Here is a 14,306-nt window from a genome sequence, read left to right as displayed (position 1 = left end):
ATGTGTTGTTGTTGTTTTAAAACCTGAAAAAGAGAATTGAATAAATGTACAAGAATAAAATATTTTATGCAATTTTCCATTTTAAATCTATTTTTATTGTTGACAGTATTACAGATGTCCCCCATTTCCCCCCTCCACCCAGGCTCTAGCCCCCTCTAGGCCTTCCCACACTATTGTCTGTGTCCTTGGGCTATGCATATAAGTATGTAAGTTCTTTGTTTTTTCTCTTCTTGTCCCCCCTCACCCTCCTTCTCTAAGATATGACATTCTATTCCATGCCTTGGGACTTAAATACCTGAAAAAATATATCATTCAAAAATACCTTAAAAACACAAGATACCTACAAATAAAATAAGACATAGGACTTACCTAAAAATATATGTATACTTATTACATATTTATTATATATTATACATTATATATTATATATTAATCATATATCATATATCATATATGGTCACCCACTAAGCCAACATTGATGATCCTTGCAATTTGGTCTGACAAGCCCTCTACTGTGACATCATGGTGGCCTACTGGCAACACGACTCAGCCACACCTGATACTCCCAGATCTGTGCAAAAGCAGTGAGGGATGCACTGAAGACAGAATTCAAAGCAAACTTGAGAAGATGCCTGGCAGCAGCATGAAAATTGTGAAAGTGATGAAGGAATAACATACCCTGACTAAAGTTGGAAATGGTACATTGTCAAGGTGGATATATGTAGGCACATGTTAAGTCAGAATGAAAACAATCTCACTTAATTGGATAACTGTCTGTTGATGGATTGACAATGCCAATACACTGAAGCATGGTTCAAAAAATAATTACCCTGGAGTACAAAACAGAGATAAATAAATGAAGAGATATATCAATGAGACCCTTGGATAGAAAGACATCATATTATACTTTTATTCTAAAACTACTTTATAAAATAAACACCATCTCATTACTTTGGAACTTGACAAAATTGTTCTAAAATTAGTCTGAAGAATACTCAGTGAGAATTGCAAAAAAACATTTTTTTTTTTTTAAGAGTAATGCTATAGCAGAGATTTAGCAAACTCCTGGATATTAAAATACATTCTAAAGCTTTGGTGACTAAAACCATATGACATTTATTCAGGTACTGGGATATTATACCAGGATGGTCACTGGAATACTTTTGATCTAATAGCAGAATAGGAACAACCTAAAGGTGTACTGCCATGAGCCCATTTAATAAAACATGTGACAGTAGCACACTGAAATATTATACAAGCATTAAAATTTTAGATTAAAGTTAATCCACATCTAGATATCTCACACCAAAGATGATGAGAACATCTTAAAGGTAGGTAGGCAGAAGACTATATTATGGACCATGAGATGGAACTTTAACTGGCAGGAAACTTCTCAAAAACAACAGTACAGGTCAGAGGAAAATTGAATAAGATACCAAAAATAGTGAGCAAAAATAAATAGTAAGCCTAGAATTTTCCCCTTGCTAAATTACCATTCAAGAGTCAGAGCAAAGGGTAAAATAAATACAGTTTTATGCAGTCGGCAAGAATCCACCACTTGAAGTCCCTCGCTGAAAGAACTATCAAAGGCTGGATCAGAGAGAAGGAACCTGAACCTCCTACGAGACAGTGGGATGAAAGAAACAATGCTGAGCAAATTGGGAAAATCTAAAGCAAGGCCTGGGTGTATAAATAATAATTACTAATTTTTAGGATAAAAAGGGTGAGACAAAAACATAAGATTACAATAATATATAATTAAAATGGGGTAATGAGAGTGAAACCATGACATTTATCCCCCTTTTAAGTTAAGCAACAATGTTAAAAACATTTTGTGGACTCTAAAAAAATACAAGAGAAATATATAGCTTGCAAACCAGTCAGAGATAAATGAAGAATTGTAAAGAATAGAAATCAAGCAATTCAACAAAGGAAGGAAAAAAGGAGGGGGAGGGATAAACAAGGTAAAGAAAATGCCCAAACAAAGGGGAGACATCAGTAATACTCTCAACAATAAAAATTATTTTAAATAATCCTATCTAATAAAAGGGTAATATGCAAATTAACCATCACTCCATCACAAATATGGCAGTACCCATAGCCACAAGATGGCGGTGCCCAGTCTTCTCAGCCCTGCCAGAGTCCCCCAGTCCCGGGAGGGTGGCCTCTGAGAGTGAGCAGCATGAGTGGCCTGGTGGAATTCTTGCTTCATCACCATGACAACAAGGCAAGCATTCTGTGCCTGTCTGCGGATGGGCCTCTGGCCAGGCCGGGGCGTGGAATGCTTGTGTAAGAAGAGAAGGAACCAGCGAGCTGAGCCGAGTCGAGTGGCCCTCAACTCCTGGGCAAGGTCAAGTCCAGGTGGCCAGAGGGTGGAGGGGGTTGAGGATAGTGTGACAGGAGGAGCTGGTGGCGTAGGTACAGGGGTGAAAGCCACCAAGAAAGAGGAAGGAAGCCCTTTATCAGAGTTCCTGAGAATAGGGAGGGAAGTCGTTTGCATTTCCTAGCCGCGGATGGGCCTCTGGGCTGCAGAGTGGCCAGGCCCCTCAGAGAGCTACTGGTGCATGGATTCGTGCACAGGGCTACTAGTAATAACAATAATAATAAAAGTGTGCTAATGATCTTAATATACCAAGAGTTTAGACAAATTAGGAAGTAAAAGATGAAGACTCTAGTAAAAAAAAAAAAAAAGAATTGGTTAAAAAAGAATAAAACAAATTGCTTATAATGTGAAATCCCACTTAAAATAAAGATACTCAAATGCAAAATGATAGGAAAAATAAATAAAATGCCCAGCACAGGTGGCGTAGCTCAGTGGTTGAGCATCGACCTATGAACCAGGAGGTCACAGTTTGATTCTGTCAGGGCACATGCCCAGGTTGCAGCCTCAATCCCCAGTGGCAGGGTGGGGAGGGGAGGCATGCAGGAGGCAGCCAATCAATGATTCTCTCTCATCATTGATGTTTCTATCTCTCTCTCCTTCTCCCTTCCTCTCTGAAATCAATAAAAATATATTTATAAAAAGAAAAGAAAATGCCCAAAGGTATGTAACTTTCACTCTGTTTAGGGTGTAGAAAGATAGAACGAAGTTTCTCTCTTGTGTTAATAACAAGAAAACACCAGACAAAATTTAAAATGCATACGATTCTAAGGAGCCGGTACGGAGCAGGTTGAAGACTGGAATAATGGAATTACAGAGAGAAAAGAGGCCTTCGTCAGTGAGAAGAGCCCCAGTGTCAGTTTGGGTACAGATAGACAGGAGTGGCTTTGACCAAAAACCCCGGTAATTTGTGCAAATAAGAAGAAATCAGTCAAAACTTAGATGAAAGCATGGACCAGCAGGACTGAACCCAAATGGCTCCTTCTCACACCCCCCTTCCAATCTTGCCAAGAAAGCATCAATAATCTTCACAGGAGGGCCAAGAAAATAGGGTTCAAGGGTGCTGCTGGAGTTGAATTCAAAGATAAAACAAAAATATTTGAAATTACAGCCTAATCTCCTTCTAGCTCAAACACTAACAAAATCAAAAAGGGAGCTGTAGGTATAACGAGACTGACACTTTATGCCTGTGCTTTTTCTCCCTCAAATTCAAATTCAGCCATGAGAAAAACATCAAATACCGAATGAGGGGTATTATACAAAATGCCTGACCAGTACTCCTGAAATTGTCATGGTCATAGTATGGAGCAGAGTCTGATAAACTGCCATAGGCCAGAGGGGACAGGGAGACATGATGGCAAAATGCAGTGTGGAATCCTGGGACTGAAAATGGACATGACTGGAAAAATGGAGACATCTGAACAAAGTTCAGGTTTAGTTAATAGTGATGCGCCAAAGTCTGTTTCTTAGTTGGGACAAAGGTATAATAGTAATGTAAATTGTTAATAAATGGGAAACCTGGTCAAGAGATATACAGGAATTCTTTTTACTATTCTTCCAATGTTTCTGTTGACCTAAAATCATTCTAAAATAAAAAGGTTATTTTTTAAAGAGAAAAGAAACACCCATTTACAGAGTGCAAACCATTTATGAATAAAACTAATATAGTGAAAACTAAAAAATATAGCTCACAAAAAATTAGAAAATGCCTAACTAAATGGAGGGACATGCCATGTTCAAGGATTGAAAGTTTAATATTGTTAAGGTATCATTTCTCCCCCAAATAGATTAATTCAACATAATCCCAATCTAAATCCCAGCACGCATTTTCTAGAAATTGACAAGCTGATTCTAAACTTAAAATAATTACCCAAACAACTTTGATTTCAAGGCTTACTGGTTAGTGAAAGTAAGACAATGTGATAAGGGCATAAGTATAGCCATGGAATTAGGACAAAATAGACCATATATATATTTGGAAAACTGATTTACAACAAAAGGCTCAAAGTGAATGAGTTAGTAAAGGTCTTTCCAACAAATGGTGCTGAAATCACTACATATGTTTATTTTTAGAAATGAGCATCTAACCCTACCATCATACCATCAACAAAAATTAATTCAAAATGCCTCATAGACATAAATGTAAGAACTCTAACTATAAAACTTCAGTTAGGAAACAATTTTTGCAAGTTTAGGGTAGGTAAAGATTTCTTTATTGGATAAAAGAAGTATGAATCATGGGAAAAACTGATAAAATGAAGTTCATAAAAATTAAAAACATCTGCTCTTTAAAAGTTATCAGTAAGAAAAGTAAAAGATACACTACATACTGGGGAGAAATATTCACAACATATATATCTATCAACATATTTGTATCCAAAACATACAGAGAACACATAAAATTCAATAATAAGATTAACAATTCAATAAAAATGAGCAAAATATTTTAAACACATAACCCACAAATGGCCAATGAGAACATAAATCAATACTCTTAAGTTATTAGAGAAATTCAAATTAAAAGCACAATGAGATACCACTACCTATTCCAGAATTTTAAAAAAAAATTTTTTTAAAGACTAGGAAAGGAATTCAGTTCATTTGGCATGATTTTTCCCCCCAATAGTTTATTGATTTTTTGGAGAGAAAGGAAGGGAGAGACATATCGACGTGAGAGTGTAACATTGATTGCTGCCTCCTGAATGGCCCCCACTGGGGACTGAGCTTGCAATCTGGGCATGTGTCCTGACCAGGAATTGAACTGGCAACCCTTTGATGCACAGGACGATGCCCAACCAACTGAACCACACCAGCCAGAGCCAAAATGGCTAAAATTTTAAAAATTAACAATACCCCCTTTTGGCAACAATGCGGACCAACTGAACTGCTGATGGTTCTGCAAAACGATGAAACAACTTTGCAAACAAGTTTGCTCAGAAAGGTAGGCATCCCTTTATCCTATGACCAAGACATTCTACCCCTAAATAGTTGCTTGAGAGAAATGAAAACATATCCTCAAAAGTATTGTACACAATTTCACTAAGAGGCTTCGTTCAAAGAAGTCCAAGTCTAGAAGTAACTCTGCTCTGATTAACAACAGGAAGAGTGAACAAACTGTAGACCACAGCAGGTGGGATCGCTGCCAGATCTCCAGTCCTTTGGATGCACACTTCTGACTCATCTTCACCTTGCGTTCACTTATCTCACAACTATTTCTTAAGGGCCGGACACGGTTCCAGGTGCTGAATACAACACGGAGCACTTTCGTTACGAAGTCCCTGCTCTCGTGGAGGACATTCTAGTGAAGGGACAAATGAACACAACAGCTTCCGATGGTGAGAAACACAGAGATGGAAACGTGGTGAAGGGATTTAGTGTGACTTGGCGGGAGAGACAACCCCTTCGCTGGAGAAGCTGGGGGGGGGGGGGGCGGTCAGAAGATCTTCTTGGTTCAAGTATAGTAAGGTGCTTCGTGCTTCCTCCTCCTCTTTTATCCACTATTGTCCTAACTTTACAGACAAATGCTCCAGCTCTCAAAAGCTTTATATTCCTGTGACAATTCTTTTCTTAGAGAGCAGGCTTTTAGCAGTGTTTAAGAACATGAGGCCCACCCCAGCTGGTATGGCTCCTTGGATAGAGCGTTGGCCCACAGACTGAAAGGTCCTGAGTTCGATTCCAGTTAAGGGCACGTACCTTGGTTGCAGGCTCCATCCCTGGCCCTGAGTGCTTGCAGGAAGCAGTCTATCAACATCAATGTTTCTCTCTCTCTGTCTCTCCCCCTCCCTTCCACTCTCTCTAAAAAATCAGGTGAGGATTAACAACAGCAACAAAAAGAACATGAACTTCCATCTTTTTTATTGCTCATTTACTCAACAAATTATAGAGCCCTATTAGCTACCAGGTGTGAGGGGACAGGGCCTGCCTGCTGCTTCCCCTGAGGGAAAGAGGAAATGAAAGAGGAAAAGAAATCAACCCACTAGCACTCCCTTAGTGAACATTGGAAGAAGGCAAGCCTCCCCTCAAACCTCTTTACTTCCACTTGTCTACAAGTTGTCCTAATCACAACTGTTTTTAGGATGCAGTACTATATTGATATTTGCCAGAAAGTGGATAAAATAAATATCCAAATATACAGCATTTTTTTATGTAAATGGCATCTCTGGAAGGTGGTCCTCTGAGAAAGATCATGCCGTTTTAGGGGAAAGCACTGCTGTGGGTAGTGGTTCCAGATCCGACCTAATTTTCTGACTTTGGATTTCTAAACTGACCTAAGCTAATCATGGAAATGTCAGTTTGGGGAAGTAGATAATAGTCAATGATTCGGGGTTAGCCCTACCCCACGACCTTCCTACTGAAAACAAGTTTCAGCCTAAATCTGCCCTTTTATAAACAAGCATTCATTGGCCAGATGCACAAAACAGTTCACCCAGCCTGGACTGCAAAGTGTGTGAGATCCCAGCTCTATAACTCCTCAGGCAGACTGACCAGAGCTCGCATGGCAGGTTGACTCAGAGTAAAGAAGATGATCCAATAGTCTAGAGCAGTGGTCGGCAAACTCATTAGTCAACAGAGCCAAATATCAACAGTACTTCTTCAAAATAGACTCGCCCAGGCTGAAAACCGACTTCTGCGCATAGGCCACGAAGTTTCAATCGCACTACGTGCGTGCCCGCACATGGTATTTTGTGGAAGAGCCACACTCAAGGGGCCAAAGAGCCACGTGTGGCTCGTGAGCCGCAGTTTGCCGACCACGGGTCTAGAGTGAAGTTTGTGTTTCCCATAGAATCAGCTTCAGAGAAACAGAAACTTGTACAACGGTGGCTGAGTACAGTCTCATTTCAGGTCATGCCTCAGGGTTGAGCCTCAAATGAACAGGCTCCAGGTAGGTTTAAAAAGCCAGCTTAATATGAAAGTAAATTGTCCCTAGAATATGTCAAACCATGTATATATATATTAACCATACTAGTTTCACCAGTGAGAGCCCCTTTCTAACACTCATCAAGCCACTCATCTCACTGAGGAAAACCCATCTCTAGCATTCCCTCTGCAAATCCCTGGAGCCCCTGGTATGGAGAACGGAGCTAAAGAGAGCCAAATGGGCCTTCTGATCAGAATGTTGGCTCCCTGACCTGGGAATGACTTCCTGAATAGGGAATTGGCTGCCTGCGGTTGTTACAGCCAGCAGCACGTTGTTAATATACCACTGCCTACCGTGTATCATACCATATAGACATCTCCACCATCCGAACATCACATCACCTGCCTTGTCTGTGTCCTCGGTCATTCAGTCACTTCATTAAACGTGTGTTCATGCTACTGGGATAGAGACTAGAGACACATTCTGCCCTAAGGAGCTCAAAAGTTTAGATCTCAGAAGACAAATAATTCAATGTCCTAGGAGCCATGCGGAGCACTGTCTCAAGAATTTAAGCTCAGTGAGCAAAGACATTTAGGATTGACTCACATCTGCCATGGCATGAAATGGAAATTGGTCATACATATTTATGTGCTATCCCCATGCATCTTACCAACCTCCCCAGATAGTTAAGATGACAAAGTAGAGTAATTAACTGTAAAAGTACATTGGAAAAAATTTAAAACACTGCCAATTTGAGGCATCATTACTACCAGAAGTAGCTGCCAATTCAAGCAGAAAGATGGTATCACACGCCCATCTTCAGAGATTCAAGCACCCGAGAGATGAAAAGAAGATGAAAAGAGAGAAATGAAAGTGCTGGCAAGCTTCACTTACAGCAATTTCCTGTGAAGGAAGGTCAGTGCATACCAGGCTATGCCAACCATGGCTTTCATTCAGCTTCTCTGAGAAACCACGCAAGGTTCCAACAGGCAGTTAAACCATAGGAGCATTTGTATTGGGCACCGGTGACCTGAGTCATCCCTTAGTGTCGCAAGTCACCCCACATAATTGCAAGCCCCATTTGAGAACAGGGGCAGTGTTTCACAGATGAATGGCCAGTGCCATCAGTCCTGCTATAGCACAGCCCATGCGTTCCTAAAAATCATCGTGCTGTGCAAAATTACGCAGTAAAAACCACAGGACATGTGGGGAAAAAGGTGTTGGAACACAACACTCAAAATCTTCATTAGTGACACATTTTTCAAAAAGATAGGAACGTCATAAAAATGGTAACACATTTTCACACATGTGAAACATCTGAGGAATAAATATTTGAGGAACTTGCTTGTAGCAGTGGGCATGGAGAGGGTTGCAACATGTAAGCCAAGCATGTCAAACTCAAAGGCTAACACGGGCCAAATAAACGAGGCATGCGGCCTGCAGCCATGAGTTTGACATGTTTGGTATAAGCTATTCTATGCCGTGTTGGAAAAAAGTTATCTGAAATGGAACCGAAAGCTGTAGCATCCATCACGTGGATGGTGTGGTTCATAACATCCATGATGACTGGAGGGGGATGGTGGGGGTTTAGGTATGTGCATTCTGTATATTCCTGCGTGTCTTTCTTCAGCTAAGTGCAGTTTATGGAGTTCACAAAGTGTTTGTCCTGGACAAAGTCAGCATACCCAAATGTAAAATTTGTGTTAGGCTCAAAATATTTCCCAATATAGCAATCTCATTGGAACAAGTGTAAATTTATAAAGCAAGCATCATAGCAGAACTGACTAAATAAAAGTAAAGCCCAGAGCACAAAGGAACTAGTTAATAATAGTTATCATTTACTGAGAACTTTGTGAGCACGTACGCAAATTTTCTTAGTCAAGCATCCCAACCAACTCAAAAAGGCTACTGTTTACAAAGGAGGAGTTCTGGGGCTCAGAAATTAAAATATTTGCCCCCAGTTACTCATGCCATAGTGGTGAAGACAAGATTTGAACCAAGTCAGCAGGAATGCAATGCTCAAGCTCTTTGCCACTGTGTCTACTGCCTTCCCAGAAGATTACTACATGTAAAGTATAATTCAGCCACTCATTGATTCATTTAGTGGTTCTGTGTGTCTCCTTAGCACACCAGCTACTATAAAATTGTGCTGTAGCTATTTGTCTCAAATAGTAGAGAGATCAATTCCTGTCCTACTAGGAACCAGGAATTGGGACGAGGCTATGCTCTAAGGTCCCCTGGGAGGATGGCTAGTTTAAGCTCAGCATGCGGCTGGTGCTCACATCTCCCAAGGAGAACACTGCAGTCGGATGTAGACCAGCCAAAGCACCACAAAGCCCGGGGAGAACCTGAGTGAGACCATGCAGGACTCATCTCGGCACCATGTGGTCGAAAAAGTAACTGCAGACTGGGCTGTGCAGGGCAGAAACTAGCCTTTACAGAAAACTTAAAAAGTGTCGGCTCTGGGCTATCACGTTGGATGTTCCCAACAACACAATCCTGTGTCTCAAGATACTAAGCTCAAATGACATGATGAATAACATTAATGTGACTTTGGCAAGTGAAACTTCTGCTAATCAAAAGGATCACCATCAAGTAGCGTTTTATAGAACCTGCAAAGGCACAGGCTCAGGGGATAGGTGTATTCAGAAGGCAGGCAGGTATGCCTTTGTATCTTGGCTACATCTCTTCATAACTGTGTCACCTTGGGAAAATTATTTAGCCTCCCCAAGCCTCACTGCCTCATCTATAAGGGGTGATAATGGGGTGAACCTAACAGGGTTGTTGTAATGATTAAATAAAATAATACATGCAGTCCTAGCTGATTTGGCTCAGTGGATAGAGCGTCAGCCTGCAGATTGAAGGGTCCCAGGTTCGATTTCGGTCAAGGGCACATGCCCAGGTTTCGAGCTCGATCCCTAGTAGGGGGAATGCAGGAGGCAGCCAATCAATGATTCTCTTTCATCATTGATGTTTCTATCTCCCTCTCCCTTTCTCTCTGAAATAAAATAATAATAATAATAATAATAATAATACATGTAAAACTCTTAAGATATGACAAGTGCTTAATATATGACAGCTTTTGCCTTAGACATACTCATCATTGTCATCATTACTCCATCTGCAGTTGAAAGGGGTGGATACAGTGAAAGAGGAATCCCAACTCATTTTGCATGGGGTTATTGTCATAACTTCCTGCAATAGGAACTGGATAAAGCCTTTCCAAGGAGGAGGAAGAAAAAAACTGGATAAGCCTTCCAATAAGGATATAGGAGAATTCTCCTTGGTCTAAAAACACTGGTTTTAAAATTCAGTCCAATTCTTTTCATTAGCGCTTGTCTTCTGAAAACCCTGGCTCTACTTCCTCAACTTGGAGGAAACCAAGGGCCACCAAATCCCAGAGAGCCAATTCCAAAGTGACTCAAAGAACCAAGGGAATCAGAGAGAATAGGTTCGCTGCCGTCCTGAAAAACTTTACAGCAGCAATTAGAGCCTGTTCAGTCTTATCCTGTCCCTGGTCTTATAAAAAGCGAAGTACTCTTATGGGATAAAAGGTTATGGCTTGCCATGAAGTAAATCGAACATTCCTTATTTTGACCAAGACAACTGCTCCCAATTGTACATTTTTTAATGTAAAAGGGTACAGAGAATTAAACTCAGTATTTACAAGGTATGTAACGAATTTCTCAGTTTTCAGGTTGTTGTAAACCTGGTATCAGATTCGAGAGAATAAACCTAGACATAAAAACATATCCTTTGAAGACAGGGATGCACCCTCTCACCAATCCTGTTCAACATAGTACTGGAAGTACTGGCCATTGCGATCAGACAAGAAGAAGAAATAAAAGGCATCCAAATTGGAAAAGAAGAAGTAAAACTGTCCTTATTTGCAGATGACATGATACTGTATGTAGAAAACCCTAAAGACTCCATCAAAAAATAATTAGACTTAATAAATGAATTCGGCAATGTAGCAGGATATAAAATTAATGCCAAGAAATCTAAGGCATTTCTTTACACCAATAGTGAACTTACAGAAAGGGAGACTAAAAAAGCAATCCCATTTACCATCACACCAAAAAAATTAAGATACCTAGGAAGTTAACTAAGGAGGTAAAAGACTTATATGCCAAAAACTACAGGACACTGAAAAAAGAGATAAAGGAAGACATAAACAGATGGAAGAACATACTGTGTTCATGGATTGGTAGAATCAACATCATCAAAATGTCCATACTACCCAAAGCAATCTATAGATTAAATGCAATCCCCATTAAATTACCAACAGCATATTTCACAGATCTAGAATGAACGTTTCAAAAATTCATCTGGAATAATAAAGACCTCAAATAGCTGCAGCAATCCTGAGAAAGAAGAACAAAGTAGGTGGGATCTCAATACCAGATATCAAGCTGTATTACAAAGCCACTGTTCTTAAAACAGCTTGGTACTGGTACAAGAACAGACATATAGATCAATGGAATAGAATAGAGAACCCAGAAATTGACCCAAACCACTATGCCCAATTAATAATCGACAAAGGAGGCAAGAGCATACAATGGAGTCAAGACAGTCTCTTCAATAAATGGTGTTGGGAAAATTGGACAGATATATGCAAAAAGATGAAATTAGACCACCAACTCACACCATTCACAAAAATAAACTCAAAATGGATAAAGGACTTAGATGTAAGACAGGAAACCATAAAAATACTAGAGGAATCCACAGGCAGCGAAATCGCAGACATATGCCGAAGGAATTTCTTCTCTGATAATGCTCCTAGGGCAATTGAAACTAAAGAGAAAATAAACAAATGGGACTACATCAAAATAAAAAGCTTTTGCACAGCAAAGGAAACCATCAACAAAACAACAAGAAAACTCACTGCATGGGAGAACATATTTGCCAATGATATCACCGATAAGGGTTTAATCTCCAAAATTTACAAGGAACTCATGCAAGTTAACAAAAGGAAGATAAACAATCCAATCAAAAAATGGGCAATGGACCTAAATAGACACTTTTCGAAAGAGGACATACAGAAGGCCGAAAGACATATGAAAACCTGCTCAAAGTCACTAATTATATGAGAGATGCAAATCAAAACGACAATGCAGTATCATCTCACACCTGTCAGAATGGCTAGCATCAACAAATCAACAAACAACAAGTGTTGGAGAGGATGTGGAGAAAAAGGAACCCTTCTGCACTGCTGGTGGGAATGCAGACTGGTGCAGCCACTGTGGAGAACAGTATGGAGTTTCCTCAAAAAACTAAAAATGAAACTCCCATTTGACCCAGTGATTCCACTTCTAGGAATATATCCCAAGAAGCCAGAAACACCAATCAGAAAGGATATATGCACCCTTATGTTCATAGTAGCACAATTCACCATAGCTAAGATTTGGAAATAGCCTAAGTGCCCATCAGCAGACGAGTGGATTAAAAAACTGTGGTACATCTACACAATGGAATACTATGCTGCAGTAAAAAAGAAGGAATTCTTGCCTTTTGCAATAGCATGAATGGAACTGGAGAGCATTATGCTAAGTGAAATAAGCCAGTCAGAGAAAGATAAATACCACATGAGCTCACTCATTCGTGGAATATACAGAACAACATAGACTGATGAACAGGGACAGATCCAAAGACAGAGAAACAGCAATCAGACTATCAATCCCCAGAGGGAAAGCAGGGAAGGGTGGGGGTAAGGGGAAGAGATTATCCAAAGGGCTTTTATGCATGCATATAAGCCAAACCAATGGACACGGACAACAGGGAGATGAGAGCATGAGTGGGGCGGGGTGGGTGGGGAGGTTGGGGGTTAATGGGGGGATGAGGACACATTTGTAATACCTTAACCAATAAAGAAATTTTAAAAAAAATCCTTTGGCCCTGGCCAGTGTTTCTCAGTGGTTAGAATGTCAGTCCCATATACTGAATGGTCTCATGTTGGATTCCCACTCAAGGGCACGTATCTGGGTTGCAGGTTCTATCCCCGGCACCGACCAGGGCATGGGCAGGAGGCAACCAGTCCATGTGTCTCTCTAACATTGATGTTTCCCTTCTCTCCCCCTTCCCTTCCATGCCCTCTAAAAATCAATGGAAAAAATATCCTTGGGTGAAAATTAACAAAACACACACACACACACACAACAAAAACTCATCTCCTCTGGCGAAGGACATTGCCCTTCGTGTGAATCCTGTGGGCACTGATTTCCGTTTTTCATTTGGGGATCCACCCTCTGCCCCGCTTCCATCCACCAATGCTACCTTGGACATGACCAGTTATGTCTCACTCCCCTGGCCAGAGTGATTGGCTCTGAGATCCAATCAAAGTCAGTGAGATGTAATCAGACCTTGGTCAGCATTGGTGGGCTGGGGACCTGAGGCTTTCCCCGCTGCACGGGAGCCAGAAAGGAGGAAGGTGATGCTCTGCAGCTATTTTGCCAGGAGGAGAGGTAATCCCTCCAGAGAACTCATCTCAGTCAGAGAACCGTGGCCAAGATGAAGAGAGGAGAAAACCTGGGTCCTCGTGGCATCTTTAGAATATGTAGACCACCCACGCCTGCAGTGGGCATTCTTACCGAACACACTTCCATGTGCCATTACATTTGCTTCTTGTTTATACCCACACCTTGCCTGAGCCCCAGAATTTCCTATCTGAAATGCCTTCATTGCTCCTCCCCACCTGACTACAATCTAAACATCCTTCAAGACCAGGCTTCCTCTCAGCAGTCCCCTCTGACCACTCCTGTCCTGGCCAGTGCTCCTCCCTGGCTGCATTGCTGGCTGTTGGAGCCATTGGCCTACGACATGACACAGCAGAGGGCATGCTGTACGCTCACCCTTTATCCCCAATGATGCTGGAAGCATGTCACAGGCTGGCCAAGCTCTCCCAGAGCCCAGCTCAGTTCCTTCCCCGTAGGTGGTCTCAGGAAGCATTTAGCTAACTGATAAAATTGATAAAGATGAGTTTCTGGAGCCCAGAGAATGACATTTAGTAAAAGAAATATTTTCTTATTACACAAATTGAAAAGATCAGAGCAATCAGCTTCTCTTGTAGGG

General features: G+C 40.9%; 1 pseudogene; it reads left to right on the top strand.

Moving 5' to 3' along the window:
* Positions 1-522: 522 nt before the first annotated feature.
* On the top strand, positions 523-673 carry LOC118667883 (annotated as a pseudogene).
* The last annotated feature ends 13,633 nt before the right edge of the window (positions 674-14,306 follow it).

The sequence above is a fragment of the Myotis myotis genome, unplaced genomic scaffold (genome assembly GCF_014108235.1).
Source record: "Myotis myotis isolate mMyoMyo1 unplaced genomic scaffold, mMyoMyo1.p scaffold_m19_p_13, whole genome shotgun sequence".
In the NCBI taxonomy this organism is placed as follows: domain Eukaryota; kingdom Metazoa; phylum Chordata; class Mammalia; order Chiroptera; family Vespertilionidae; genus Myotis; species Myotis myotis.
This window is presented reverse-complemented; position numbering and strand designations above follow the sequence as displayed.